Below are 8,412 nucleotides of genomic sequence, written 5' to 3'. Positions count from 1 at the left end.
TACGAAATTTTCATATGAGAATTTACATACAAACTATTTAAACACTGGTTGTTCAGAGTTTTTTATACCCTACACCACCATAGTGGATGCAGATGTTTGTAACGCCCAAAAATATTAGTCTAACACCCACCTTAAGGTATACCGATCGACTTAGAATCACTTTCTGAGTCCGTCCGTCCGTCTGGTTGGCTGGCTGGCTGTCCATGTAAACCTTGTGCGCAGAGTACAGGTCGAAATTTTGAAGATATTTCGATCAAATTTGGTACATATTACTTTTTCGGCCCAAGGACCAAGCCTATTGAAACTGGCTGAAATCGGTCCATTATTTCACCTAGCCCCCATACAAATGTCCCCTCGAAATTGGACTTTATCGGTCATAAATGTTTAATTTATCTATGTATCTACACAAATTTCGCTCCAAATAAGTTTTATATATACAAAATTCATGTCACAAAATTTTGTTACGATCGGTCTATAATTAGTCATAGCTCCCATATAGACCCTCTTCCGAAAATCACTTTAACGTGCATAAATCGCTTAAAAATGTTGGTATACACACAAAATTAAATATAGTTAATTATAATATAGACATAAATCACACGACCTAATTTTATGGTGATCGGTCCATAATTGGTCATAGCTCCCATATAAGGCCCACTTCCGAAAATCACTCAAAAATATAAATTATTGATATTTTAAAAGAAAAATATTTTTACTCATTTACTTGGTGTAGGGTATTATATGGTCGGGCTTGACCGACCATACTTTCTTACTTGTTTTTTATTATATATAAAGTCATCAGAAGATAAGTACTGCATTAATGATTTTAAATAAAAAAATGTTTTTTACTACAAACTTATAATTGTGAAAGTGTTGAAATCAATAATAATTCAATATAATCCTTATACCATTATTGCAAATAAATAAATAAATAGCTATAAAATTCTTGGTAATTTAATTAAATTATTTTTTTATGTTATATTTAAATTATTTTTCAATTAAGCAAAAATATAAAACTTAAGGCATAAAAAGTGCTACATGTTTTTAATTTTAAGTTTATAGTTTATATTCCTTAACAAAGTTGTGTTGTTTTATCTGCGATAGTTACTTAACTAATTGTTATTAGCAGTTAACTCTAACCACAGCTCATAATATTAAACAAACTCAGTTAAAAACAATTTAAATTTAATTGGCAAGAGTTAGAGTTAGTAACTCTACTTATATATTTATTACAGTTAATTTTGTTAAAAAATAACAAATTCATTAGAGTAAGAGATAGAGTTCTGCTTATAAAGGGTGTTTTTTAAGACCGAACTAACTGTCATACAGCACTCACTTTTTGATATTTATGATTAGTATACTCTGGCAGATCATCATAAATAGTTTGACGATTGAACAAAACTACCAAATTTACTTTGATAATCAGTCACCGATTCGCGCAACTTATAGACAACTGTTTTATCGCAAAATTGTGTTCAGCGAAGAGGCTGTTAATAAACAAAATGTCCGCCTATGGAGTGAAACCAATCCATAACAGACTAAATTACATCCAGCTATATTCACAGTTTGGTATGTTTTACACGTAGTTGGCATCATCGATCCTTATTTCTTCAAAAATGAACCCGAAGTTCACGTTACGTCAATGGAGATCGTTACCGCACCATGATCAATAATTTTGTTGTTTGAAAATAGAGATGACATTGTTCAGGGCGAGATGTGGTTTCATCTAGATTTGACGCATCTCGAATATTTTCTTTGGAGCCACGTGAAGTCACTGGTTTATGCTGATAAACCAGCATCAATTGACGCCTTGGAGGCCAACATTGTTCGTGTTATTCGTGCCATACGGCCAGCAATACCCGAAAAAGTGCCCAAAAAATGGATGTCTACAATGCTCGTCGTCAAGAACAGTCGCGGTGACCATATGCCCGAATTCATTTTCAAATGTTAATGCCATGTATTGATTTTACGAATAAAAAATTTAGTTTAAAATAAAATTTAATTTTCTGTCTTATTTTTTACAATTTTAAGTTATATCTTGTTTAAAAAACACCCTTTAAAAAATAATTACGATTAATTTTGTGTAAACAACTTAAACTATATTACAAGTATTAAATTAATTTATGTTAAATTGTTACCTATTTAAATAGTATTCCAATTATGTAATACATAATTAGAAACGTACAGAATAAAATTTTCAATATTTATTTAAGTTTTGTACTTACATATGAATATGCATTCATTTACAAAGTTGTGTTGTTTTAACTACACCAGCTACTTAACAAATACATATTATCAGAATAAAGAATAAAAAAAATAAAATTTACATTTATTTTTTTAATTTGAAGGTTAATTTTTAATTAGGCTTAAGTTCACTTTAACTTTATTAAAAACTAGATGACCGCCCGGCTTCGCCCGGTAGCTATTTACTAATGTCAAATTCAAGTTTCTCCAAAAAATTGCTCTTATTCAGAAAATTGAGAAGTGAAAAGAAGACAATATATTAGAAATTAAAATGTCCGAATTTTTTTCTTTACAAACCATCTCCTGAAAATTTCGAATCTAATAAAAAAAAAATCAGCCAAATCTCTCCAGCCGTTATCACGTGATGCCATTACATACATGGACCATTTCATTTTTATATATATAGATTAAAAAAAAATATACATAAATAATATTCTTAAAAAGTAAAAATTTTGTTGTATTTTTTAATAGAAAATAATATAAAATCACGTTTTGTAAATTCGGCAAAAATTCGCTCTGGCAACTCCCAATTTATGTATATCATCACATACTTTTAGGCGTATGCATAATAAATGAAAAAGTATTTGAGTCACCCAGTCATAGGGAAAAAACTAAAACAAGCTGACTCATATACTTTTTAGCGCCTGAAACTATGTAATGATTTTTTTGCATTAAACAATTACACCTCCTGCTGGATTCTGTTCTCCTGGTATTAGCATTAAATTTTGAAGTTAAATTTTTGCAAATTAAAAAATGAAAAAATATAATGAATAAAGAGAATCTCATAATATTGCATAAGAGACGTCAAGAAAGAGTGAAAAAAGTTTAGATTAATATTTTTTTTTGTAAATCATTTTTTTAGCTGACCAAAAATTATAAAATAATGTTTTTAAAATAAAAATTATTATGTATATGAAGAAAATCAAAAATTTTGAGAATGGTTTGCAACTGAATTCAGATGCCTTGCATTTCTTTTGGGTTTGGATCACATCGCGTAAACACAATTTCTTTATAAATGACACATTTGAGCCAGATGGCCGTAAACAATGCAAAAGTTTTAACCAATTTTTAAAAATGTTGTTCCTTTCCTGTGAAAAATCGTCAGTTATTATGTATCGGCTTATATAACTACATAAGAAACAAATTTTGATTTTTCCTATATGTACTTTTGTTTGATACGTTAAAATAAAAATGCATAATTTTTATATTTCATAATATACACAAGTAAAATATATTTGTTTATTGTTAAAAATTTTAATTTTTTCTTAATTACAATATTTTAAACAAAATTAAATATACATACATACATATGTAAAATAGATACATAATGAAATATATAAATAAGTATTTTGTAAATATTGTATATTAATTCTGCTACTTAAAATGTACATATATGATTATAATCGTGTATTTATAACAATTAAGTATTTTTGTTGCTTAATAAAATATGTATAAAAAAGTTGCAAACATATTTATCTTTACTAGAATTTACAACACAAACATGGAAGGCATGGAACAGTAGCTGAAAAGACAAAAATATACAATAATTATTGAATTTTGAAGTATTACAGTATTAAGTAAAAATTAGAAAGTTGCAAAATCAAAATTTTCTTCAATAGCAAATAAAGTGTGTTCACAATACATTTTATGGGGCCGGATAATACAAAACATTGAAAAATCACTTTATATTTATGATCAATTAAACTGATAAAAAGTATAGAAAAAAATCAGGGCTGATCGTAAAGATGAAAACACCAATTTTCCTATTTAATAATTTCGAAAGCATAGTTCTAGTATAGTTCTTAGAGACCAATAATAAAGTTATCCAAGACAGTTATTTAATTTTATTTGCCCTTTTACTTTAATATAACAATTATTTACGCTTAAATAATTATTGTATTAAAGTTCTCCAAGACAAATAATAAAATAATTATCGATAAATTCAACAGTTTTTAAGCTGTCCTGAAAAATTTTGAAATTCCACATATTTTGAGAAATAACTAAAATGTAAAAAAATAATATGTTTTTAAATACATTTTATGTTTAAATAAAAAAAATTTAGTTTTCATTTCCTGTAGACATTGCTGTTGGACAAAATAACTTTGTACGGTGCACAGTGGTATGAGAAAAAAAAGAGAGAATTAAATCTGTAACTTCTAAACGCTTAGTCCGATTTGAATGAAATTTCACATGCGCAAAGAGGAAGTGTTGTCGAGTTTAAGTTTTGAATTTGGACCTCATGGGCCCACCAGGAATACTTTTTTGAAAAATATGACAAAAAATGCTTTTTTGAGTTTTTGCAAAGATACAAATTTTTTAAATTGAAATAAAATTTTTATTTATGAATATTTTTAATGAAATTTTACAGTTATATAGATTTTTCGATTTAAAATGAAAAACTGAAAACCAATTTTTAAATTTGTAATCAGGAATCCCGCAATTCCCAAAAAAAGTGTTGAAAAATCCCAAAAATTGGATTTTTTAGTTTTTAGGCTATAATATCCATACCAAGGGCGGGGTTATCGGAACCCTTTACGAAATAATTAAGAACATATTGGGCCATCTAAAATAGGTTTCTATATTTTGATATCGACTATGCGATTTGCGAATTTTTGCCCTAAAGTTGAATTTTACATAAAAAATAGGCGTTTTTTGAATGGACCTGGTCCCCTCGTTATCAAAAATTATCAATATTTTTTTTTCATTTAAAATATTTGATGTAAAGTTAGTTTTTCAAAAAGTACAAATTAATTATACAGCCTCTTAGACATTTTTTAGATAACTTAAAAAGAATAAAAGTACTTTTTTCCCAAAAAAATAGCAAAAAATCGCCTTTTTTAAATTTTTTAAATTCAAATGCATGTAACTTTGGACCCAGTCATGACTTTTAAACAATTCTTTTTTTATTTGATATATACATACATTTGTTGTTGAACCTATAAAAGAAAAATATAGAAAATCGGGAATTTTGGAACCGCGGTCATCAAAAAACTGGAGTAGGGTGGGTAAAAATTTTGAAAATTTAATTTTCAAATGCGAATATCTCCTAGAGCTCGACGAGAAGATTCCATATACGTAAATCGGAAGAAATAGGATAATTTTTAAAATTGAACATACCCGAGGTGTCCTACTTTGGGGACCCCTGGCCCCGCTCCTGGTGGGCCCATGAGGTCCAAATTCAAAACTTAAACTCGACAACACTTCCTCTTTGCGCATGTGAAATTTCATTCAAATCGGACTAAGCGTTTAGAAGTTACAGATTTATGTCCCTCTTTTTTTTTCTCATACCACTGTGCGGTGTTAATTTTTTTTTAAATTTTCACAGTCGAAAATGTGAATAAATTCGATAATAATAAATTCGAGAGTTCACGTATACATATTAAAATTAAAATTTAGTCAACAATATTCGATTTGAAAAAAAAATTATACGAAACGCTACGGTGCATAGTGTGGTAGATGGCAAATCTAACTGGACAAAATTAATAAATCACGTTGGGTTCACTTCTCACTTATGTATCATATAAAAAATGAGTTCAAATATATAAACGATTATAAAAAACCAACTTTTTTTTCGCAATGTATCTTGGGAGTTTTTACCCATTCTTCAAAAATTTTCTTTCGTAAAAAAGTAGAAGTCATACTGGAAAAGTGAAAAAATTTATGGCGGTCGCAAGAATGCGCAAGATGTTTTTGATTTACCTTGAAGTGGACACTTGAAAGATTAACTCAAATATAGTTTTACACCGGAACTATCCGGAATAAACAGCTTTAACTCTACTTGAAAAAAGGAAATATTTTATATTTTCTTTGTGTAGGTCATACTGGAAAAGTGAAAAAAAATGTATGGCGGTCGCAAAAATGCGCAAGATGTTTTTGATTTACTTTAAAGTGAACACTTGACAGATTAACCCAAATATAGTTTTACAGCGGAACTATGCGGAATAAACAGCTTTATCTCTACTTGAAAAAAGGAAATATTTTATTTTTTCCAATTTCTGATCTTCTCACAAAAAATTATTTAGAATTAAATGTTAGTTTTTTTTTTAAAGATTATTTTAAATGATCCTACCCACAATTGTTATACATTTATTTATTTATAACTCATACGTATAACGTTTATACAAAACGAGTTGGTCACCACATGGTTTCTTTGAGCCTTATAAATATGTATGTATATTTACCCAAGTTTATATACATATTTTTTTGTTAACGAAATCGTCGTCTACGTCTATGCTTTTAAACTGTTACTTTTATGGAATACGCATAGTTTTCATTCGTTTAGTATTTTAATACAAGACACAAGTGCACCTTTCATGTCATTTCCGGTTAGTTTGATGAAATGATAGCCCACAGCCAATTACTATGGCAATTTTTTTTTGTTACTTTCTAGATGTCAAGTAACATATACTGTACATTAGAATGGCCCTCATTTTGCAATTTTTCGAATTGTTTAAAATATAAATTTATTCGCCTTCATTTAAAAACCAAAATAGGTAGTTAGTTTATTTAATGTTTAAAATTATGGGACAAAGTGGCAATATATAAAAATTAAAAGATTTAAAAAAATGGAATTCAAAATTAGTTTTGTATTCAATTTGCCCTAGAAGTTTAAATATAAAAATTTTGATATATAATTTGAAACGAAATAAAAAAATTTTTATTGGATTTTTTTTTTTCAAAATTTCTATGTTTTTAAATATTGATCCAAAACTTGAATCTTCAAATAAATTGTGCCATCTTTAAACGTTATCCGATTTTGCTAAAATGTACATAAATTTTAAAGCTTGGAAACATAGATAATACAAAGAGTCCAAGATAAAGGCAGCCATCCTAATAAATACGTATACGAGTTTTTATAATACTTAGATACACTTGGAAATGCTCGAATGTCACATACATTTAAACACCTCAGCAAACATTCAGATTGGATAAAATTGAGAATGATTTGAGATCAAACTCAAATGTCAAAAGTTTAATAATAACGATTTTATAAACATTCAAGAGCAGTAGTTTATGCTCAAATTGTTCTCAAACGAATTTCAAATGGGGATTGCAAATAAAATATTATTTCAAATTTGTTTTCGTTGTAATGTTATATTAAAAAAATACAATTTTATTTTCACATCAGCCTTAAATTGAATTCTAATATAAAATCAAACCTCTATTTACAATTTGAGAAACCCTTGAGATTGTATCGAAATAATATATTTCGTTCTTGAAAAGTTTGTCTCTGTTGGGTTATTGAACTACAAGGATGCGTAAGTGTAAATACTTGTCATGGTTCGTATGTGAGTTTGTTTTTCTTAAAGTTTTAAGTTTCTAAAATATTTTTTATTTCTTAAATTTTTTTTTTTATCTATTTGTATGTATTCTTGTAGGTAACTAACTATATTACCCAGTACTTTTAATTGAGTTTTTCTTTTCAAACTGTTTCAAGTGTTAAATTTTCTGAAGAAAAATAATGTGAGTACAAAGAAAGAAATCGTAAGTGGTTAAGAAAACACACGTAGACCCTTTTTATTGAAGCCTTATTGAGTTTTCTTAAGTTAAATTGAATTTCAGTGTAATTTGATTTTGGTTTAATTTCGTTTTATTTTCAGTTTTTTTTTTTTTTGTTTCTTTAAACAGGGAATGTTTAACATGTTGTCTGTACATTCCACCTGATGGTAGAGCCAGAAATTCCTAGGAAATTTAATTAAATTTTTAATTAATAAAAAAAAAATTGTTTTGTCTTTTGACAATTACACATTTATAAACATAGGTACATACAAACATTCATACATGTTAAAAATGTAATCAAAAATTATTTTTAAGGTGACACTACATGTTAAAAAAAAATTATATTTTAGATAGTCATAGTTGGAATGACTGTAATGCAGAGGAGGTAGGAAAAGTTCACAAATAAAGTACTAAAAAAGTATGAAAAATTTTGCAAAATTTTGGATGTCAATATCATAAATATTAGAACGGATCAGAAGAAAATAAAACAAACTTTGGTTTGTTTTCTGATGTTTCCCAAAATATGTTGGTTCTAGTGTAGGGTTCTGCATCAAATTCTCTGAGAGATGTTAGGTTTCCTTAATTAATTTGCCTCATCAAAAATATAAGGTAGACATGTTATATATCAATGGATAGAGAATTTTGTCTATTTTTAAAAAACGTATATTA

General features: G+C 27.5%; 1 protein-coding gene across 1 annotated transcript in view; it reads right to left on the bottom strand.

Annotated features, from left to right (window-relative positions):
- Positions 1-3,443: 3,443 nt before the first annotated feature.
- The window catches only part of LOC135962065 (RING-type E3 ubiquitin-protein ligase PPIL2), a 106,131-nt gene continuing 101,162 nt past the window's right edge, over positions 3,444-8,412 (bottom strand). The window contains exon 5 of the mRNA XM_065513800.1: positions 3,444-3,766. The gene's annotated coding sequence lies outside the window, so the exon portion shown is untranslated. The remainder of the gene's footprint in view (positions 3,767-8,412) is intronic.

The sequence above is a fragment of the Calliphora vicina genome, chromosome 5 (assembly GCF_958450345.1).
Source record: "Calliphora vicina chromosome 5, idCalVici1.1, whole genome shotgun sequence".
In the NCBI taxonomy this organism is placed as follows: domain Eukaryota; kingdom Metazoa; phylum Arthropoda; class Insecta; order Diptera; family Calliphoridae; genus Calliphora; species Calliphora vicina.
This window is presented reverse-complemented; position numbering and strand designations above follow the sequence as displayed.